At 41.4% G+C, this 23,430-nt stretch overlaps 2 pseudogenes; both read right to left on the bottom strand.

Moving 5' to 3' along the window:
• Positions 1-284: 284 nt before the first annotated feature.
• Positions 285-1,470, bottom strand: LOC120603355 (zinc finger protein 343-like; annotated as a pseudogene).
• A 2,071-nt stretch (positions 1,471-3,541) lies between these two features.
• On the bottom strand, positions 3,542-15,175 carry LOC120603472 (zinc finger protein 343-like; annotated as a pseudogene).
• Between the last annotated feature and the right edge of the window lie 8,255 nt (positions 15,176-23,430).

The following is a 23,430-nucleotide window of genomic DNA, read 5'->3' as shown; positions in this document are numbered from 1 at the left end:
GATACTTCTCCAGAGTTGGCCACTGGATGTTTGGTAAATGTTTACTTACAGCTAACAACTCACGCACAGACCCTGAACACACAATACTTCCCACCCTTGGCCTCCTTATGCAATGAGAGTTGACTTACAGCCAGAGATACCCATACTCTGCATGCATAAGGCTCCTCTCCTGAATGTGTCTTCAGTGCCTGATAAGAGCTGACACATCTCTGAAGCTTCATGCCGCGTCCAGCAAGTGGTAAATCCTGCCACGTCCAGCGCAGCTCTGGAAAATATACCTGAGTGGGAACAGTGGGACATAAAGAAAAGAAAGAAGACAGAAAGCTGGGATCAGGAGGTCCACCGCCCACTGATGGTGGACAATGGCGCAGTTCAATTTTGTAAGCTGCTTTTATACAAGAACATACTAGGTGGCATAAACAGTTTCCCCCAGGCATAACGACATTGTTTCTTCTACTTTTCCCAAGCTATGTCTTATCGTGACCTTCAGCTTGTTTGCCTGCCTGTGGCTACATTCGTACTTTGTTTTTCTCAGAAGGAGTTTGCAGAGGTGAGGTAACCCTTGGTTGCCCTCACAGACTATAAGGACCTTGTCAAGCTTACAATCCGCTCTCTTCAGCTTCACTCACTCCGCACACACAGGACTACTCCCCAGGTGTCTCTCTGGTGTAAGATGAGGTTTGACTGATTGCTAAAGTGTTGCCCATGATCGTTGCATACACAAGGCTTCTCCTCTCAGTGCATCCTCTGGTAGCTAATGACATCTGACTTGTAGCTAAAGCTTCGCGCGCACTCCCTGCAAACATGCTTCTCCTCCGAGTGCGTCCCTTGAATGAGGAGAAAGGATTTCCGGCTAAAGCCTCGGCCACACTCACTGCACACATAAGGCTTCTCCTCTGAGTGAATCCCCTGGTGTTTTCTCAGGGTTCACTTATCACCAAATCTTCGTCCACACTCCAGGCACACGTAAGGTTTCTCTCCTGTGTCCTCTGGTGTCTGACAAAGGATGACTTCTCTCGCTGAAACCTGGCCCACACTCCTGACAAACATAGGGCTTCTCTCCTGAGTGAATCCTCTGGTGTTTTCTCAGGGTTGACTTATCACCAAATCCTCGTCCACACTCCAGGCACATGTAAGGTTTCTCCCCTGAGTGTGTCCTGTGGTGTCAGATGAAGTATGATTTCTCACCGAAGCCTTGCCCACACTCCTGACAAACATAGGGCTTCTCCCCTGAGTGAGTCCACCGATGTCTAAGGAGGACTGAATTATTTCTAAAGCTCTGGCCACAGTCCCTGCACAAATAAGGCTTCTGTTCTGAATGTGTTCTTGTGTGTCTGTTGAGGTTGCACTTCTGGCTGAAGCCTTGCACACATACGGCTTCTCTCCTGAGTGTTTCCTCTGGTGATTAATAAGGATTGCCATCAGGCTGAAGCCTCAGCCACACTCACCGCACGCATAAGGCTTCTCCATTGAGTGTGTCCGATGGTGTCTGATGAGGTTTGACTTATCTTTAAAGCCTCGCCCACACTCCCTGCAAACATAGGGCTTCTCTGCTGAGAGGGTCACCTGGTTTGTAATGAAGTTTGACTTCAGGCGACAGTCTAGTTCATGCTCACTACAGCTGACTGCTCCAGATCTCAGGGTTTCTAATTCCTTCACTCCTTTGTCTGTTTGCCCAGTGTTTACCATTTGGGCTAAGTTAGGCTCTGTTTCCACCATTCTGCCTTCTCTAGAACTTGCTGACTGCCTTCGGGGTGGGCTGGGGAATGTGCCTAAGGTCTCTCTCTCCTCTGTCTTCACACACTGGGGTCTACAGCCACCTTCTTTCTCTTGCCCTTCTGTTTTCACTCCAGCAGCTTTGAGCAGAAAACTTGTGCTCCTGATGCCCTTGGCCAGAATTCCTTGGATGAAAGTCACATAAGCCCGAGAAGATCTGAAGCACATGTTGGCTGAGGAGTGGCTGAGAGGAAGCCAGAAGGCAGGAGGAAAGGAGCCTAGTTCTGGCTTTGATTCTGTTGCAGAGAGAGTGTTCAGTTAGAGAAGCCCTAAGTAGGGTTGCTGGGCTGTTCCGCCTTGTCTTAGGACAGAGAGTGTCTTCCTACCACACCTGTTATCGATATTTGTTTTCCATCGATAATTCCCTTACATTCCATTTCTACACATTCCATTTTCTACTGCAATCCAGGAAATCCACACCAAAAACATGTTACATGTCACTCAGCCTAGGCGCCTTTAAAGTAAACATTCTGCTTTGCAACCAGCTTCAATACTTTCAGCCTTTTCTTTCTAGTAAATCATCTAAGCCACGAACACTCACATTAATATATACTGTCCACAACTCTGTTCTACTTGGAGGTAATAGTCTCTATGACCTATGTGGAAATCTCCTTCATGACTTCTCTTATTACAAAAAAAAAGACTGATACACATAAAACGTCACTCGGTCTGGTGGTCTCCCAAACATAGGAAATAGTATATGAAACAGAGGTTAAAGAGACTGTGCATGAAAAAAATCTGAATTTCAGGTTGCCCATCACAAACACTTATTAGAAGTTTCTAAGTGCTAGGTTTTCTACTGAGTATTGTGGATTCAGCAGTGGACAAGAAAGGATTCTGGCACCTTGTGCCCAAACCAATCCCATCACTATGACATCAGACTTGGCTATGGGATTTGCTTTAGCCTCCAAACGTTGGTGAAAAGTTAGCGCTACTTTCAAACAAGTTTTAAGAACCACAATGTAGTTCCTTCATTACTCTTTCTCCTTCTTCTGTAAGAATCCCATGACCCGCACAGAGGCTAGTCCTTTTGCCTGGATTCCAGAACACCATCCAAACTGTAGAAAAGAAGTAATATAAGTAAGAAATAAACATTTGCTGTTATAAGCCACCAAATTTTGGTGCTGTGTCTTACTACAGCATTACTAGCCTATGCTAACTGAAATATTGCCCCTACGAAGGCTTTAAAGATTATTTCAGGGGATATCAGCCCATTTATTTCTAATAGTACCCCTGAAGAAGGGACTTCGTAACATGAATTTGTGGAGAATTAGAGAAAAGAGACTGGTTTAAAGGGCAAATTGTATGATCTCAATTTTTGGTAAGATTGAGAATAAACTTGTGCTCTCTCATAACCAAACAGAAATGTGAGGATAAAGCACAGGTGACAGAGTGATAGATAATATGGGTTTATCATAATATGTTATGGGCAAATCATTACAGTTCACGAATTGTTTAAGGATGTTAACGTAGACCCAGAAAAAAAAAAGAGTTTGTGACATTAGTCCTATGGATCTCTACAATCCAGAGAAAAGGGAAAAAGACAAAAGTTGAAAAGAGAGACATGAGAGGCTGGGGAGCTGCAGAATATTGTGGTGTCAAGCAAGACAAAGAAAACAATGTCAAGAAATGCAACTTGGATCAAAGCTTTCCATACTGAGACTAATTTGAACTAGGTCACTTTAACATTTTCTTCTGAACCCATTCAATGAATTAACATAAAGAAAGAGGAAAATATGACCAGAGGAAAATAAGAAAAACAAAATCTAATTAAGATTGACTAGCTAAGGCCAAATCAACATTTTATTAGATGGAGCTCAAACTAGATGGAGTCAGATCAAAACACATCAAAGAAGGTGAAAATGGAACCAGGAAAATCTGATTAATTGGTATCAGGGAAACAGCCATGCCATTTGAAAAAAAAAAAATCCTGAAGAAACTCCTGCTTGAAACTAGTTTCTGTCTCCAAAACTGTGAGTCTTCTCTACATGCTTTATCTAGAAATATAGGAATAGCCAGAACTGCATTATCTGATCTGGTAGCCACTAGCCATACACGTTTGAGTGCTTGAAATGTAGCTCCTCTGAACTAAGATGTGCTATAAGTATAAAACACACACTAGATTTTGAACACTTAGTACAAAAAAAGTAAAATATCTCATTAATTTTTTATATTGCTTACATGATGAAATGATAATATTTTGATATACTGGGTTAAATACAATATTTTAATTTCACTGGTGACATTTATTTCTACTTTTTTAATGTGGTCACTAGGAAATTTAAAATTACCCATGTGATTCACATTGTATTTCCACTGGATGGCACTGATCTAGAACAAGGGGTGCAAAAACTAAGGTCTACAAGCTAAATCTGGCCTCCTATTGCAGTCTACAAGCTAAAAATGGTTTTAAAATTTTAGAGTTGGAAACAAGTCAAAAGAATAATATTTCATGATACATAAAAATTATATGAAATTCAAAATTCAGTGTCCACAAATAAAGTCTGATTGAAATACAGCTACGCTCATTGATTTACGTATTGTCTGTGAATACTTTAGCGCTACAAGGGCAGAAGTGAGTGTGGTTAGAGAGACCATATCACCTACAAAACCTAAAATAGTTACTATCTGGTCCTTTATAGAAGAAGGTGCCGAACCCCTGAATCAAAGTAAAGCTGCAATCAAAAGTATCTATCAACCTAGATTTAAAGAATCAACGTACATTTTTAAATCAATGACAAAAAAATATGGCCGATGAAACCCAAAAGCCCTATGAACGCTGACATTTAATTTTAACTTGTCACAGAAGACATTTCTCACTACTCTCTTCCTTGCAAACTGTGCTTCAGTTCTCACTGGCCTCCTTGCAATTCCTTCTACCCAGTAGGCATATCCCTTCCTTAAGGTCAGAGCACCAATGAGTCCCTCTACCCGAATGCACTTACCCTAGGTACCCAGAGCTCTAACTCCCTCACCACATTATATCCTTGGTCAAATGTTACCTCCTCACTGATTTCAAATACCCAGTTTCAAAATTCAGCCAGCCACCCTCTTACACTCAATACTCCTTTATCTTGCTCCACTTTTTAATTATTTTTTACTGGGTAGTGCTTCTAAAACACCATATCATGTCATAATATCCCTGTATATGAAGCTTTTTGTATGTTGTCTGTCTCTACACACTAGAAAAAGTAAGCATCCATGGACAATGGTTACTATTTCATTTACTAATAGGTTCTTCTAGGTGTTTAGAACATTTTCTGGCACATAATAGGTAGTCAATAAATCTCTACTGAATTAATGAAGAACACAACCTCCCACAATGAGAGAAGATTCCTGTAATTCTCACACATCACTTCTTTGTATAGGTTTCTCTGCTCAGAGCTCAGTCTCTTCCATTCTGCCTCTGTGAAGACCACAGCCACATCTCTGAATATAACGGGCACCTGTAAACAAGCAGCCAATTACTGGATAGCAAGTCACCATCAATTTTCCCAGTGGAAGGAGAGCATACCTGGTGGCCCTGGAGAATCTGGATATACAAGAAGTTGGTCTAGTTTTTTCAGAGTACACAGTTCTCTGTATCAAATTCTTCTGGGCATCACCATGGCTTTGTGTTAAAATCTGAGGGGAGCATAATTGATGTATACAACACTTATGATTTCATTAGAGAAATTAAGAGAGGAGAGGAGGCATCTGAAAAATGCAAAGGAAAAGGCTTGCAGAAATGACCAACTGAGCCAGTTAAATCCATTCCTGACCGCCCTCTCCCCACCCAGGACTGTCTAGCTAACATGTTTCCCCATAGCAACCTCCCCAACCTCAAGGACTCTCATCTGTTGATTCATAGCTTGCTATCCAACTAATGCTCTTCCTTATCGCTGTAGCTGTGTAGGAATAACAAGACCGTGTAAAACTGCTTGCTATGTTACAATCGGGGCTCAGCCTTTGGATAGGAATCTGCTGAGCTGGTGCCAGCATCAATAAGTGCTACTTTCTGCTTATAGCCTTGGTGTCCCCTCTCTCCGAAAATTCTATAACAGTGCTGACAATGCCAAGGTCGTGGGTTCCACAAGGCAAAATGACCGGTAAATAGATAAGACCAATAGTCTGGAAATTCCTATCCCCTTCTCCCCACCCGAAGCTCCTCCTCCCCATCCTGAGTCATGAAACACAAGTGAAACCTCAGACAAAGGAATCACACACCACTTGCATGGACAAGGGTATATAAACTGTAAAAAATCTAACCAAGGGGAGCTCGTGCATGGTGTTGTTAACCCCACATGCTCCGCGGGCCAATAAATTCTCCTTCCTCTAACAAAGTTGTCTGCGCGTCCAAATTCCTCCATCGGGTGTCGCTTCCTGCAATAAAATGATTTGTGAATCAATTCGAAAACCTCAAACAGTGCTCTGGAAAATGACCCTGAGGTTTTGTACTGGAGGAATTCTGAGATGGAAGAATTGAGAATGAGCTGGAGAACTTCTATTAAAAGAAACTTTGTGTTCAGAGTGCATCATCCAATGAACAACTCCTAACCAATAAAGGGAAGATGAATTTACAATCCAGTGAGATAATTTAACACAGAGAACTGAAAAGGTGTTTTTAAAAACCAGGAAAATTTTAGGCTTTCGCTCATTCTCGTATTCATATATTCTTTCTCTTTCTCTCCCTGCCTCTCTATTTCCCTATCTACCTACCTATATAATTTTTTTGTTGAATACTGGACATCTTATGTAAAAATAAAAATAAACTGTGCCCCCTCCCCAGGCTGTTGCTGTGAATGCTTGTCCAATGTTCTGTGACTTGTCTGGACTAGTTCAAAAAAGGCTATTCCCCTGAAGATGTGGCTTAGTGGATGCAGCCTTGAGTGCGCAAACAGTCACTCTGACCCTCCCCCCTCCAGAAATGACAGTCCTTTTAGCAGGGCTCTTAGTGTCCTTCCCTGATCTCCCTCTTAAGGTTCCTAAGGTTCCGGATGGTCTGCCTCTATTCACATCACACCCAGCTATTAGCCTCCACTAATCACTAGCTGACTGCTCTATTATATTCAACAATGTCTTGGGGTTATAAATGGCTTCAGAGTCCGATCCAATTAAAGGCAGGCCCTTTTACAGGGGTAGTTTTAAAGCCAGTATTTGAGACCCTAGGAGGGTTCTTCTCAGCTCTTTCCCTTGTGCTCCTCTGTTAAACTTTTAGTTGATCTGCCATATTGCTTGTTGCTATCACCGACCTGCCAGCTGCCTCTTCATTACTCACCACCAAAATCTCCATTGTTTTTAAAAGCACCCTTAGGCTTCAACTTCCCTATGCTCAGTTCCAAATAAAGCCAGTGCCCTTAGGGAGCACTATGCTGGTCTCTGTTCTTCCAACGCGCCTCTCCCCCAGGCAGGACCTCTGCACCACTGCTCAAAGCTAGGAGCAGGATGAGCAACCACTTCTCTGAGTGACACTCCTGCTAAGAGCAGGGCACTGGGCGGGAGTGGCAGTTTGTTTCTTCTCAGCTTTCCCCTCCTGGCAGGGAATCTCTGCCCTATGAGCAAGCTGGGGAGAAGGCAATCAGGTCCCTCCTGTGCCAAAGACAGAGCTTCTCTCCTACAGACAGGGGGTGGTGGAGGAAGAAAGCCCCAGGTCTCTTGACTAGCTTGCCTGCAACACTGAGCTGGGAGTGATGAGGTGGCCTGCCTCTCCCGGGGGAAAAGTATAGTCCTAGATTGGGAACTGGGAGTACGAGCCCCCTTCTCAACTATACCCACTCAGAGTAGAGCTTCCATTATGCTGAGCTGAAGAGTGGGCACAAGGGAGCAGGTTGGTGGCCAAATGCCATCGACTCTTGCCGTTCTCACTGAGAGTTTTCTTGAAATGTTTCTCCATTTGTATATATGTCCTTAGGACAGTTTCCGGTGGCTTTAAATGGCTGGGTTTTATAGGTTTTTAAAATCATTTTGGTTGTTTTACTGGGGAGACAGTCTGTGGAGCTCCTCACATCACCATTCCAGAAATACTTGTCCTGTGTCCTATTAATGTAGGGAGGAGGCAAGAGAACAAAAATGTTAAATCAAGCTTATTCAGAGATTGCAATATGCTTATCAGCCCTATAGCAGACCACTAGGAAACCTGCAGAACAAAGGAAGATTTTTTCCTGGGATTACTAACCCATTTTCCCACATTGTGAAGGGAAAAGAGGGAAAACAGTCTTTTAGCGGTGCCCTACACAAAATCGTTCATTCCCTACGGCTAAAATCATGGGGAACCTATGGATCGAAGGCTAGGAACTATCAGCAGCCCTTTCACACAACACATTTGTACCTTTACATGCTAGATACTCTTATCCTTTCTCACTGTATGTCCATGTCAAAGGAAAATGGGTAAACAAAAGTCTTTGAGCTGTGATTCACAGAAAAACTAAGTGATATATAAACTGGATTACCCAACATGGGGGCTTTTTTTCTTGTCTTGGCTTTTTGTCCTTACTTTCTCGTCTTTGCTTTTTCCCTTCTCTAATAAACTTTCCTTTTGGCTCTAACTTTAGCAGGCGTTTCAATTCTTTCTTGGGCTCAGCAAAGAACCCTTTTCTCTCTCAGTGTAGGGCTTGAGCTCCGCCCCTACCCTCCCCCCCCACCGCCACCACTCAAGGAATGTGCCCTGTCCTGCTGTATCACTGAGTTTAATTATCAATAAACTGTGAGTGGCTGGACATTGCTTTGAAAGCGTTAGGCTAGCACTTTGTAATAGCGTTTACTGCACGATTATGTAACCAATTCAATCATTATAGTAAAAATAACTATTATTGCCATCATTTCTTGTTTTTACACATTATTTTTCCAAAGAACTTGTAGGCTCCTTGATAGTCTACTTATAAACCTACTGGTTTGGCTTGCAGAATCTTACACACACACCTCATATAAAAGAATACATCAAATTTCTGGTAAAGAAGAGAATGGGGGGTGTGAAGCATTGTATCTAGAGAGAGTATTCTGTATGAGTCATTCATTATATAATGCAAGCCCATTCCTTAGAACTGAAAAATATGCTCCTACATTTTTAGATGGGGATTTATGTGGCAGAGTCTTGAAGGCAATACACTAGAAGATGCAGGAGCTTGAGAGTCAGAGAAAATGGGGTTGAAATCCTAGCTCTACCACTGACTAGATGAGTGTGGCCATGCACAAATCACACACCCCCCTAGGCCAGACTTTCTCTCTCTGGAATAAACAGTATTACCACTACCACCACCCTCTTACAGCTATTTTTAAGAATTATGGAGAAAATGTTATGATGGCTGAGATTTGTCTAAAATAATCCAGTGAGGGACACGGGAGAGGTAGAAAGGAAACAAGACTGGCCATGGCAGATGACTGGTGAAGCTGGATGATGGTATCTGAGGCCCTTTATTACTATGCTTTCCACTTCTATATAGGTTCGAACATTTCAATAGTTAAAAAAAAAAATCCAGTGCAAAATATTAGTATGGATATGAAATGAAATTAATTTAACAGTACATTTAAGATTTTTAATAATCTGTTTTTCAAAAATATCCCTTATGTTTTAAAGTTTCCTGGACTCTTACTATTAATCTTGGGTATATTTTTCAACAAGGAAAATAAAATAAACAAATGCAGAAATCATTATGAAGTGGCCAACACAGTGCCTGACACAGGCATGGACTTGTTGATTGTCTTTTCTCTTCCCAAGACTGGCCATGGCAGATGAACATACAGTATACCTAGTCTCTGGAAAATGAACCAGCATTTCAGAACAACAACAAAAAAAGTAACCCCAACTCACTGGCATTTTAGGCTTTCCCTCCTTTGCTTGGAGCCAGTCAGTATCGTTAGAAGCCAAACCTAGGAGAAGAAAAAGAAGCTGTGAGAAACCAGGCCTCCCATAATGCTCCCAGAGCAGGTCCTCTAAGCCTTGTAATGGAGTAAGTGGTCCCTTTACTCGGCTATGGTCGCTAGAGCATTCTCAGCTGAACCTGGAGCCTTGCTCCCCCTCTTCACCTTCCCTACCCTCAACAACTCTCACCTTTTGCCACATGATTTTGGGTGAATTTCTTCATGGTCTCTATATCTTCCGTGTTCTCCAAAGGCAAAATCTCCTCCCAGTCCTGCTCTCCTCAAATAGAAGGATTAAGCAACATCATGGTCTCAGGGTCAGCCCAGTGTTTGCCTTGAAATTCTGCCAGAAGGCCAGGTAGAAGTTATTTCATCTCGAGATCGAGTTCTGCTGCCTGGGATGACTTCTCCAAACTTTCTTCCTTATAAAAGCCCACCTTGTTTCCATGAAGCCCTGCAGGACCTGTGGAGTGGAGAGGCAATTTGACACTGCCAGGACCTTTACTATAAGGCCCTGTTTGTGCCTCCTCAGCAGGGATCCTGCCCTCTCACAGCCTCCTCTTCAACAAATATGGAGTCTCAGTCTATGGAGGTTCCCTGGATTTTTTTTATCTCATTCCTTTCCAGCCTGTAGGCCCTTCAGTCTGTCCCCTGCCACTCTCCCTTATGTGACAGTTTACACTTTCCTCCCACCCCTGAACCTCAGGTACAAACCCCATGTCTTGTATCAACCTCTGTCACTTGGAGCCTGAGTCAGAGAGAAGAAACAGCATAATGCCTGTGGAGAAAGAGCCTCAGAATGTCTCCTTCCAGACTAACTGGGGCATTCAGAACTCAGCTCCTAATCCACTGGACCAGGGTTCCAGCTGTTTGATCCCCTATGTTCCCGTACTCTGAGTTAGTTTTGTTTTTTTGGGGGAGTGGGGGGTGGGATCAAACTGAGTCCTTCTTAGTCTAGGAAGAGCTCCAGGACTCACAATGACTCTGTAAAGATAACCTCCCACCTTTCTTTTTTATACGTGTATGCCACACGGCCTTATCAGAGAGGTACATTTGTGTCTCCTGATGGTCCCAAGCTGAAGTCCTCCACTCATGTGGTCCTAAAAGGCAGGTGGTATTAGGATCTTTACCACCATCAGAAGCAACTCAGACACCCTGTCCAGGATCTCAGCCCAAATGATGGCAGTCCTACTGCTGCCAAGTTCCCTTTTGAGGCTAGCTAGGGTTCCCCTAAGAAGCTCTTAGATTCATTCCCTAACACCATAAGCACAGATGGTCACTCTCTCTTCTGCCATATGATTAGGATAAGTAGAGAAAGAGCTAAATATTAGCACCAAAAAAATAAACATTTAGAAACATATAGAATGTACACAGGCAGATTTTCTTTAAAAAGAAAAAATATTTAAAGTACAGAAGACATTAAGGAAGAGGTGGGAAAATTTTACTACACATCAACTAAAAACTTCATTTTAAGCAAAGGCACCTTTAGGAAAGGTGGGGTGGGGAGCATAAATATGTGTGTTTAATCTTTGCCTTTTGACAAAAAAATACTAGAATATATACAAAATTAATAAAACTGATAATCTATGGGAAATAAACCTGTCTTTATTAATACTCACAACTTTGTCCTAGAATCCAAAAAATTAAAACTAGAATAATCCAAAGGAGGCAACACTATACAATGGAGTGTAAAGACAGTCTATTCAGTAAATGGTGTTGGAAAACTGGACGGATACATGCAAAAAAATGAAGCTGGACCACCTTCTTACACCATATACAAAAATAAACTCAAATGGATTAAAGACTTAAATGTAAGACCCTAAACCATAAAACTCCTAGAAGAAAACATAGGCAGTAAACTCTCTGACATTGCTCTTAGTAATATTTTTTCTGATATATCTTCTCAGGCAAGGGAAACAAAAGAGAAAATAAACAAATGAGAATACTGCCCCAATAAACAAATCAAACTAAAAAGGTTTTGCACAGCAAAGGAAATCGTGGACAAAACAAAAAGACAACCTACTGAATGAAAGAAGATATTTGCCTATGATACATCTGATAAGGGGTTAATATCCAAAATTTATAAAGAACTCATACAACGCAACACCAAAAAACAATCCAATTAAAAAATGGGCAAAGGACCTGAATAGGCATTTCTCCAAAGAGGACATACAGATAGATGGCCAGTAGACATATGATCACTAATCATCAGAGAAATGCAAAACCACAATGAGATATCACCTGTCACCTGCCAGAATGGCTATCAATAAATAAAAAACAAGTGTTGGCAAAGATGTAGAGAAAAGGGAACCCTCGTGTACTGTTGGTAAGACTGCAAATTGGTACAGCCATTATGGAAAATGGTTTGGAAGTTCCTCAAAAAATTAAACATAGAACTATCTGATGACCCAGCAATTACACTTCTGGGTATCCATCCAAAGAAAACCAAAACACTAACTCAAAAAGATATATGCACCCCTGTGTTTACTGCAGTATTATTTACAATAGCCAAGATATGGAAGCAACCTAAGTGCTCATCAATAGAGGATTGGATAAAGAAGTTATGGTACATTTATACAATGGAATATTAGTCAGCCATAAAAAAAAAAAAGAAATCTTACCATTTGCAACAACAAGGATGGACCTAGAGGGTATTATGCTAAGTGAAATAAGTCAGACAGAGAAAAACAAATATCATATGATTTCACTTATATATGGAATCTAAAGAACAAAATAAAGGAACAAACAAAACAGAAACAGACACAAAGAGAGAACAAACTGGTGACTGCTAGATGGGAGGGAGATTGGGAGGCTGGGTGAAAAAGGTGAAGCGATTAAGAAGTACAAATTAGTAGTTACAAAATAGTGACAAGGATGTAAAGTACAGCACAGGAAACACAGCCAATAATATTGCAATAACCATGTGTAGTGCCAGGTGGGTACTAGACTAATCAGGGGGACCACTTCATAAATTCTATAAATGTCTAACCACTACACTGTACACCTGAAACTAACCTAAAATAATACTGACTCTCAACTCTAATTGAAAAATAAAAATTAAAAAAACTAAAACTAATAAGTGAATTTAAATTTAGCCAGGGGGGCTGGATATAAGGGGTCAATAGAGGAACATCGATTGTATTTTTTAATACTAGTCAGAAACAATTAGAAAAGCACATTTAAAAAAGGTTTCCAAAAGCATCAAGAACATAAAATGCATAGAAATAAACCTTAAAAGGGTTAAAAAAATAAACGACAGTTCCAAAATAGTCACCTGCCCCCACAACAGAAAACGAAGACTTAATAGCAGTCTCAACCTCTCCCAGGAAGGTGACCTTTAAAGTAAATTGGGAAAGACAGTTTGTCTTCCCTTTTGTAGAGCTCTTCATTTTCTATTTGCTAGCTGGGATGCTGCCCAATTCATGAATTATTGAAAAGCCAATTATATCTTCAAAGTTACTCAGCTGAATTGTTTTTTAAGAGAAATGTTGCTGGGGCAAGGATGGCGATAACCTGAGTGAGAACACTGGTCTGGAGTAATATTCCCTATAAAAGCCTTGCCCTTAAATCAGCCCTGGTATCCTAGGAAAATAAGCAAGACCTCTGAGCCTCAAATGAGACATTGCAGGACACAAGACGTCAGGAGGAGCAAAGGAAATTCACCTATGGTTTGGAGCACAGAAAACACTGAGAGAGGTGAAGAATGTGAAAGGTGAGTGGTAATCACCTTCGAGTGGGCTGTCAGGAGCCCACTCTCTCTACACAGTCCTCTCTGGACAGGCAGGGATATGAGAAGGTGGACCTGAGGAAAAAACAGTCAGTGTGAGGTTCAGGAATTTCTCTTGGCCTCCAGATACCAGGCTAGAAATCTCCAAGTTCAAAATGAGGGGTGCACCTCTTAGTTTAAAAATAATAGCCTCAGATCTGTCAGAGAAGAAAATAGTTTCTAGGAACAGAGCCAAGCGTAGTCATCAGAACACAGCCTGCCCTGATATGCTGTTATTAAGTAAGGAATCCATTCTTTTTTTGCTGTGGAAGGAGAAGCAACTTTCCTCTACCTTTCTAGGTTCTTCTGGCTGTTCTAATAATTAAATCTTCATAAGACAGATAAAATGAACAAGAGAAAACAACCAAAGTTAATTACATACCCACATATGGGAAACCCACGTGTGAGAGGTTCAGGAACAGAAAGAGAAAATGAGGTATAATGGCATTCTGAGCTAAGGATGAAGGTGCCTTGGGCTCCAGAGAGGAAGGTTGTTTACAGGACAAAAAGAAGAGCAGATGTTCAGTAATTAGAAGTTTGCCCTGCCCTATGGATAGGTCATAAATAGTAATTTCTTGTGATAACTCTTATTATGGGCAAAGCCCTAAATTTAGACTCTTTAAAGGAGAGGGAAAAATTTCTCGTGAGCCCACAGGGTCTCGACTGCCTTCAACTCAAAATAATTCACATGCCGAAGTGACACATCTTGGGGAGGCCTGTTCGGAACCCCTTCAGTGGCTATGGGCCTCAAGTGGTAACATTATTAGTAATAGTTAATAATTACAAAAAACTCTTACTATATACCATGCACTGTATAAGTTTTACCTCTCAAAGGCCTCATAAGTTAGGTCTTAGGATAAACTGAGGCAGAGTTATAAATCTTGCTCAAGTTGAAGAGCTAGAAAGTGCCTAGATTTGAACTCTAGCTGTGGAGTGCCATGCCTTTAGCCAGCTGGGTCAGTGGTAATGTCAGTAGTGACCAACCCCTCTGGGGTGTGACAATACTCAAAGCTTATCCATATAGGGTGGAGGGGATGTATGTGAAACAAGAATGGCCATTAATTAATAAATGCTAGATCTGGTAATAGGTCCATGGGGGTTCGCTGGGTAGGTTCAAAATTTATCCGTGCCAAAAAATTAAAAATTAAATTAAAATCCTGATACTTGGACCCCACCAGATGTGGGAAGTAATTCGAATAGACAGCCAACGGCCCCTGCTTCCCAACAAACCCTGGGACAAGAGATCCCAAAGAAGCAGACCCACCCGCTCTCTAAAAACTGCCTACATGCAGGTCCCAGTGTGCACTCCACCACCACTGGAGGATGTCTGTCCTAGGTCAGAACCTCTCACACTCCTTAAAAGCCCCAGGAGTCCAGACATTCCCCCAGATCCCCTAGGGATATTCAGTTCACATCAAGCTCACCTCCACACACCCACCTCAACAAATCAAGGTACAGCAGAGCCTGAGACTAACCCCCTCCCCATAGGGCTATATGGAGCCTCACTAAAACAAACAAACAAAAAAACCCCCAAAACTTGATCATCATGATCAATGCTCGGTTTCCACGAACTTTCGTAGACGCAGGACCCAAGTAAGTACTCCTTTGCCAGAAATAACAGGGTATATATAGCCGGAGCCGCGCCCCCATCCCCACACAGGAGGTGTCTGTCTTTCTGGCCTTGGCTGACCTCATGCCCACAGCCCAAATAAACCCCGATGATGCATGACTGCAGCCGCCTCCCTATTCGGAAATTGTTTGGCAACGAATAATACCACCTCCTTCAAAAAATTAGAGTTCTAGCTCACTCGCCCTAGCCGGAGAAGGTCCGCGTAGCTCTGAGCAGCCCAGGGATGCACAGCTGGCTGAGTCTCATCTCCATTTCCCCGCCCCGAATGTGTGTCTCGGGCCGCGCCCCCTTCGCCAAAAATGAAACCTCCTCGACCCGCCGGCCGGAGCTACTGCCTCCTCCACGAGCCTTACTCTACCCAGATTCTTAATTCCAGGCCCAACTTTTCCCCACCCTCCTTTCAGCAGGAGGCCGGGGCAGGCCTCGCTCACTAGAACCGGCACTCTTAAGTCCGTGCAGTCCTCCGCCGCTCAGAACTACAGTTCCCAGAATCCCCCCGGCTCCGCCAACCATAGGCCGCCACCGTTGCGGCTTCTGGGACGCGAGGTCAATTCACCTGGACAATGTCTATAGTAATGACAACCTATCCGTCTCTTTTCTTAAGATACCTGTGCATAAAACAGGTAGTGATTCCGGAGTGAAGTCTGTTCCCTCTGCCCATTCGACGGAAAGACTACATTCCCCAGAAGCCTCCGCGGCACCTTCTGGAGATGGTTTCCGCATCCCGCCCCTGAGCCCGCGGGTCCATTGCGTCAAGGCTTTAACGTTTGTTGGGTCTGGCTAGTCCAGTACGTAGGCTGAAAGGCTTTTCTGTGTTTTGGATTTTATTTCGACCCATGACCGAGTTAAATTCCCTGGGCTTAGGCTATATAACCTATACACCACCTTCTGTGAACGCCATCTAAATGTGGCTTCCTGCTGCTTGCGCACCCGTGTGGGCATCCCCATTTTCCTGGCAGGAAAAACAGGAGGGGAAGGCAAAAAGCAGTCCTCCCAGTCTCAGTTGATCCCTTATCCTCAATTATAACGTTCTCCTTTGGATGCATGTAGTCATTTTCCTCTTGTCCACGTTCTCAAAGTTAGTGACAAACTCTTATCCAGTTCCTGGAAGATGGAATCGCCACTAAAGCCTTTTATTTAGGATCTGGGTGTTAAAAACAAAATTCAACTAAGTTGATCTAATTGACTTTCTTCAACTACTCGAGCAGCACTCCACCTAGGAGATAGGAGCTCTGAGAAGCTGTATAAAATGGGAGACCTTTATAGGCAGAAAAGTGGGGCGGGGAAGGAAGTACTAGCAAAGAGTGGATTGTTTCAGGCAAGGTCACCTTCCCTTAGGGGAAGACAGCGGGCGAGGGGGAGGATGGAATTTCCTCACTCGTGCTGACCAGGTAAACTCCAGACTGACTGGTGTTAAGTGTTGGTCTGGTGACTTGGGTTTAGCTCCAGTGACTCCTTGTGGGGTCTATTGTCTTTTTTAACAGGATTTCCGCTAAGGAGACATATTTCAGCTCATGGGAAGAGCGTTTGAATTGTAATGGTAAGTGTGAGTTAAATTTAGTTTTCACCATAGCGGAAGAGAAAATAGACTAGTCCCTCCCTCCTTCTTCTTAGAGCATTTCCTTGAGAAACCTATTCTTAAATGTGCTCCTTTGGTATGTACGTAAATCTTTTTAAAGGCTGAAAAGTATCTTGCCAGCTTTACAATCTAGGAATGTTTTTCTTAAAAGACCTGGGAGCCACCTCTTTGAAATGCAAACGTTAAGGAAGATACTGCCCCTAGACTCCTGTCATTGTGGGAGTTTACCTTAGGTGCCTGGCTCCAACCTGTAACCAACCACCTGCTAGACACAGAGATAGAAGAGATTTTATTTTTCTTTCAAATAAAAACAATTACTAGCACAGGTGGCTACCCCAATTACCAGGTGAATTTATGATGAACTATGAAAAAACGTATAGCAAATAATGTTGTAAAATCCTCTTATAAGAGGACAAATTACCGTTAATATTGAAAACATGTTTGTGATGGGTCGTATCTGCTCAACTATATAAAAATTGGTGTTTCTTTTTGTCTCTATAATTTCATTGGTAGATTGCCTACAATGCATTTTGTACTCTGGTTTAATGCTTATTCAATAATAACATAATAAAACTATTTTCTTTCTTTTCTACATTTGTGAAGAGGATTTCTCGGGTTGGCAGGAGATTTTAATTTTCTCTAACACCATCTCTTCTTCCACTCCCTCATTTCTCTTCGCTTTCCCTATACCTTCCCTATACCAGCCTTCTGAGACTTCTCTGTTGTCCAGTACTTAGGAGAGAGAGAAAATCACCACAGGGCCACTCAGAGCCAGGAGAGAAATACGACTTTCCTGAAATTCTGTTTTGGCTATCATAGATTAGACTCATTCCTTTTTGTTGTCTTGGAAACTTCCATGTTAGTACTGGGTAGAATCCTGACCTGGATCTGAATACCTCCCTCCACATCTCTCTGCATCCTATTGTGACTGTTATTCACCATGTGAACAACATACTAGGATCAGTTCAGATAAAAAACAGAGATGATGTCAATGAAAATAGATTGGTAGCTCCAAAGACCCATCTCTCTACAAAACATGAACAATTAAGCAAAAACCATCAAAAGTAACTTTGTCAGAACTCTGGAAAATAGTCGAATGTTTACAGAAATCAAATGAACTAAGAAAATGTTAACTTAAAAATGGTAGGAAAGCTGGGAGAAAATATTTGTGAAAAATCTAAAGGATAAAGGACTGTTATCTACATATACAAAGAATTCTTAATATACAAAGAATATACAAAGAATTCTTAAAATTCCACAATAAGAAAACTATCAACCCAATTAAATAGTGGGCAAAAAATCTGGACAGTTACCTCATCAAAGAAGATATGCAGATGGCAAATGATAATATGAAAAGGTGTTCCACACCATATGTCATTAGGAAATTGCAAATGAAAACAATGAAGTATCACTACCCACCTATTAGAATGACCAAAATCCAAAACACTGATAACACCAAATGCTGGAAAAGATATGAAGCAACAGGAATTCTCATTCATCTCTGGCAGGGATGCAAAATAGTATAATAGAGTGAAATGCTCAGCCTCTCTGACTCCATCTTGTTCATGCCTGTTTTGTTTTCATGGCCTTCAGCTTAATAACTTCTGCTTAATATTGAGTCATTCTGCTTATGGTGTGAGTTTTACAAAAATGGCCCCTTACCAGAAATGGCCTCTCCCAAGGGGGTAAGGGAAGTATGTACAAAAATAATAATGATTATTTATCAAAGATTTGAAAGAACCTCATGACCAGACTCACATCAACTGGAGTCAATAGACTAACAACAAAGAAGTTTCACAGTCTTCCTCAGACTCTTGCTGGCCCCCAGATGTCTGTGGTTGTCAATCGCCTCTTGCCCCTCCTGTTCCCCCTTGATATAAAAGAAGCCTGATTTCTATACTTTCTTAAGATGGTTCTTTAGGATGCTAGTTTGCCATCTTCTTGGCTTGCTGGCTTCACAAATAAAATTGCTTTTCTTTCTCTAACACCTTGTCACTCGACTCATTGGCTGTTGTGCAGCAAGAGGCACAAGCTTGGACTTGATTATAGTATGGCCACTTTGAAAGATACTTGGGCAATTTTTAACAAAACTAAATATACTCTTACCATATGATCCAGCCATCATGATTCTTGGTAATTACCCAGAGGAGTTGAAAAGTATGTCCACACAAAAACCTGCACAAAGATGTTTGTAACAGCTCTATTCATAATTGCCAAAACTTGGAAGCAACCAAGATGTCTTTCAGGAGGTGAATGGATGAATAAACTGTGATACATCCAGACAATGGAATATCAGCACTAAAAAGAAATTAATTATCAAGTCATGAAAAGACATGGAGTAACTTTAGATGCGTATTATTAAATGAAAGAAGCCAATCTGAAAGGCTACATACCATATGGTTCCAACTATATAACACTCTATAAAAGGCAAAACTATGGAGATAGCAAAAGGATTGGTGCTGTCAGGTTTTAGGGGGGAGGGAGGTATGAATAGGCAGAACATGGAATCTTTAGGGCAATGAAGCTATTCTGTATGATAGTATAGGTAGATGGATATACATCACTGTCGCATATATAACACCAAGAGTGAATGTTAATGTAAACTGTGGACTTTGGGTGATAATGATGTGTCCATGTAGGCTCATTGACTATAACAAATGTACCACTCCAGTGCAGGATTTTGTTAGTGGGGGAGGCTGTGCATGTGTAGGGGTAGAGAAATCTCTGGACCGTCTGCTCAATTTTGCTGTGAATCTAAAACTGCTCTTTAAAAATAAAAAGTCTGTTTTTTAAAAAGAAAAGAAAAAATAGTAGGAAAGCTTTGCAGTTTTTACTTGCCCTTGCCCCTTTCCCCTTGTGGCTGAGTGGTGGTCTTGAAGACGATAGCCCACATTCACAGTGTAGAACCCTGGTCTCTGCTTCTAAAGTAAGGAGAGCAGAACTTATTCTCAAAGAATTCTAACCAAAAAATGAACGCTCTATTGTAACCTGTCTGCAGACCACCTGAAGGAATGACACACGGTGCTTGCCTTTGCTCCACCTAAGGAAATCACTCAGAACAGAAAAGGAGTAATGCAGACAGCATTCCCCCAAAACACTGGAAGGCAAATGAGCAAACAGCTGCCATCAATGTGTGAGGGTGGGGGGAAGGGGTGATTACAGTTGAGGCAAACAACAGAATGCTGAGTGCCTGGGAGGAGAAGCTGAGGAGAGAATTTCTTTGGGAAATTAGAGCATTAAAAGGCTCCTGTGGATACCTGGTAATTTCAAAAACTAAGCATGTGGCCAGGTGTTGTAAGAGATGCCTGCGGTCCTGGCAGGATGTTTGGTGCTTGGAGCAACAGAACAATGGAAGCAAATGTGGACTTGCACACAAGGACACATTGCAGGAAGGGCGCATACGCCTGACCAATTCCAAGACTTCTTGCTCTAGGGACTAGAAAAAGATACTTAAGAGGATAAGAAAAAGATACTTGAGAGGAAGTAGCTGAGAACACGGTAGTGGCTTTGAGGCTGAATCTGGGAGTTGGCTGTAGCTTGTATCTGCTAAGAGTAACTATTATTAAATTACAAAGCCAGCATTGTTGTGAAACTTAATAAAAGGCCATGGAGGTGGGGGTTGGGCGGCTAGTATTGTCCATCCTCCTCTCCTTTATCCATGTAAGTTAGACATTTCCAGACTCTGACTCTTCTTCCAAACAGTCTCCGCAACAGCCAGGACAGGACACATGTTCAGAAAAGACCTGAACTAAAAACCTGGGGAACACACGTTTGCCTCAACTGCGCTTTGTTCCTGGGAATGAGACCAAACTAAATACAGCTAAGTCGTGTTTATGAAAACAAGCTTGAATCACATGTTGTTCTCAAAAGAACCTTCGAAAGTATTCAAAAGTACTTGAGAGTCCTCAAAACTTCAAAGATCTCAGAATTTCCTCTTTGGGGAGATAATGAATTGAAGTAGTATTTATGGAAATGAGTCCACACTGTATGTTCTTAAAGAAACCTGCGTGTTGCTAGTGAGGGGAAGCTGAGTTTGCCACCCCAAAATATGCCTTTTCAGATATTGATTATTTTAAGGTGGTTATTTTTAAAAAACTAGACTCAGAAAGAAACTTGGACCCTCCCCCTTACCAGCCTAAAGGAATTCAGATACAAAAACCTGCTTAAAGGAAAGGAGCTATCTATCACCTTAGCATCAGAATATGTGTCCCATTGTTTCTGTCTGGCCCAGCAAGAATTTGTTTACCATATGTTTACTCTTTCTCATCTGTGTGTGAATTGCCTACTTTCTCTTTGCAGTCCCAAACCCCTGACTCCCTCTCCTTAGTCCAGAATAGCATATTAACCTCAACTCTCCTATGTCTTCCTCGGATCTCTTATTCTTATGGAACCCCTGTATGTACATATGAAATAAATTTGGTTATTTTCTCCTATTAATCTGTCTCATGTCAATTTAATTTTTAGAACATCCAGAAGAACTTAGAAGGGTAGAAGGAAAATTATTTCCCCCACACACATACTAATCGAAATCAAAGTGCTATGAATTCAGTCAGTATTTGAAAAAATAAGCAGCCTAATGTAAAGAAGTTCAATATCATATATATTATATATTTTAAAGAAGCAGTGTTAGAGAACACAAGCTCAGTCATTTTATTCATTTTCTTATTGCGTCTTAGAATAAACTCAGATTAATATAAACTTTAAACAAATCAAGTGAGAAATTCATCACAAGTGCACTTTCTTGCTATGTGTTAAAACTACTTATGACATTTGCAAAAATGAACTCAAGTCAGATATTTTTCTTAATACATTTCAAATGTAGTCAAAAGTACTCAAAATATTTCTTATTGTGATATAGAGGAATTATAATGAATCAAAGCAAGATTTGTGTAAACAACCCCACAATCAAACACTATTTTTAAGATCTTTTTTATTGAGAGTTATAGTGTACTCAGAATCTAGGGTATTTATAAAATCAGCTGAGAATCACTTATTATTCTTCAAAAACCATTCAAAAGTGCTGCAAAACACAAATGTTCAAAAGCACTCAAATTCTAACTTTTTTTGTTAGAATTCCTGCTAGATAACCAGATAGTGATAACCTGAGACACATATATGTTCTAGAACTTCTGTTTTATATGTTCTAGTTATTCTGATTATGTCTAGTTATCTAGTTATTCTGGATTATTTCATTGTCTCTACTAGTTACTAGTTCTCACTAGTTATATTAACAAGTAATAAGTTATTGGTAAAAAAAAATTGTATGCTGAACCTGTAACCTTGACTTTGACCTTGGACGTGGACTTTGGCTTTAGATTGCAAGGCTCAATATGAGGGTGAGAGACAGGGTCAGGGTGGTAGAGTCATGTCCCGACCTGCAGGACCTAGTTATTGCGTAGAACCCGAGGAGGACCGCACCTTAAAGAAAACATGGGCGGGAGAAAAGAATGGAGGCAAGACAGTGTTCTGATCGAGCCTCAAAATTTTATTGTCGAGCGGTTATATTTATACACTCAAGTGGAGAGGGCAGGGGCGGGACTGATCAGAGAGTATTCGTTACAAGCTTATTGGCGTCCACCAGATGAGGTAATTTCTACCTGGCTGGTCAGAAACAGATGGGCTGTGCCAGCAGTTGCAGGCTCCCGCTCTGCAGATGGCGGAATGGGGATCAAAGACACGGGATAAGGTGGGCGCTTCACAGTGCCGTGGCTGTCCAAATGGTCACAGCTAGCAGAGTTTGTTCTCGGTAACAGGATGTGGTTCTTATCTTTGGGTGCAGGCTTTAAGGCTCCCGACAGAGTCAGGGTGAGCGTCACATAGTCAGGAAGATGATCTGTATCTGGGTCATGGTGGAACTCAGAGTCAATGATTTCATTTTATACTTTCAACTAGCTGTGCTCCAACTCACCTTAATCAGATATCATTGAGAAGAATGCACCTGAACTTACATAGCTCCAACAATAAGAAAGAAGTTTTATTTGTAATATATGAGTGGTATCAAGCTTAATTTCACATAAAATGCCTAGTAGGAACTCCATTTGCTCTCCCTATAAAAAGTTAGGTTTGGAAAGTGTGATAGTTTATTTTATATGTCAACTTGGAGGGTGTTTTTGGATAAGATTAATATTTAAATCAGTGAACTTCGAGTATGCAGATAGTTGATGGGCCTCAGCCAATCAACTGAATAAAAACAATAGAACATAAAGACGTGGCTCCCAAATGGAAAGGAATTCTCCAGGAGACTGCCTTTGAACTGGAACTGCATCATCATCTCTTCTGGGTCTCCGGCCTGCTGGCCCACCCTGTGGATTTTGGTCTTACTGGCCTCCATAATCATGTGAGCAGATTCATTATAATAAATCTCAATATATACAAACACACACAGACACCCTATTGGTTCCATTTCTCTGGAAAACACTGAGTAATTCAGGAAGAATGATAGCTTCTGAGTTGTTTTACTATAAACAGCTTAGTTTCATCTAAACATTTCTAACTCACAATAAGATATTGCATTTGAAATGTTCCTGAACCAGAACCTGGAACTTAGTTGAAAGTGTGGTTTCCTGCCTGTTTTCAACAATTCTGCTTGGTAGATTTTATCTAAATCACCATGGGAAGTTACATTAGATATGAATACATGATTCTGACATTGTTGTCACTGAAACTGCTTAGATTCATCCTAATTTGCTGTAAGTCACAAAAAATAAGGAAATTTGGAGAACAATATGTGGTCATAAGCTTATTTTCTCTAAAACTGGAGTATGGGCGGGGGATGTAGCCTCTGGGGCTAGAAGTAATCTGTGCAGCCAAAATTGGTACTCGGCCTCTGTAAAAAGAAGTGTG

The sequence above is a fragment of the Pteropus medius genome, unplaced genomic scaffold (assembly GCF_902729225.1).
Source record: "Pteropus medius unplaced genomic scaffold, Ma_sr-lr_union100, whole genome shotgun sequence".
Lineage (NCBI taxonomy): Eukaryota > Metazoa > Chordata > Mammalia > Chiroptera > Pteropodidae > Pteropus > Pteropus medius.
Note: the sequence above shows the minus strand (reverse complement) of the source record. Positions and strands in the feature narration are given on the sequence as shown.